This window comes from Penaeus monodon, chromosome 28, assembly GCF_015228065.2.
Source record: "Penaeus monodon isolate SGIC_2016 chromosome 28, NSTDA_Pmon_1, whole genome shotgun sequence".
NCBI lineage: Eukaryota > Metazoa > Arthropoda > Malacostraca > Decapoda > Penaeidae > Penaeus > Penaeus monodon.
The window spans coordinates 7,310,955-7,311,288 of NC_051413.1; the positions used below are offsets into that span (position 1 = coordinate 7,310,955).

Genomic DNA, 334 nt, shown 5'->3' on the forward strand with positions numbered 1-334 from the left:
GGGTACATCAAGTACATATCCAGGAAAACAGGAAAAATGCAATAGGACAATATCGCCTAGACTAAATCTAGTAGATCTGACTAATATTGGAGAAAGGCAATCACTTTATGGCTAAAGAAGTTACTATTAGCATTCCGTTCTAGCCATTCTGGAAACGATATTCCAAGGGGGGGGGGGGGGGCAGCCAGTGGACTTCAGCTGGCAATTCAGAAGCTATGATACGAATGTTAATCGTGGTGAAATATACAACTTACCTCTATGCTTCACAAAACCGAGCTGCAGCACTTGTCCATTTCATCTGTACAATAGCATCTGAAACAAGCAGTTGAAGGTT

The 334-nt window shown here is 41.9% G+C and overlaps 1 long non-coding RNA gene across 1 annotated transcript in view; it reads right to left on the minus strand.

The window, feature by feature from the left end:
• The window catches only part of LOC119591343, a 3,827-nt gene that overhangs the window by 595 nt on the left and 2,898 nt on the right, over positions 1 to 334 (minus strand). Inside the window, exon 4 of the long non-coding RNA XR_005230340.1 lies at positions 255 to 312. This is a non-coding gene — a long non-coding RNA (uncharacterized LOC119591343). The remainder of the gene's footprint in view (positions 1 to 254; positions 313 to 334) is intronic.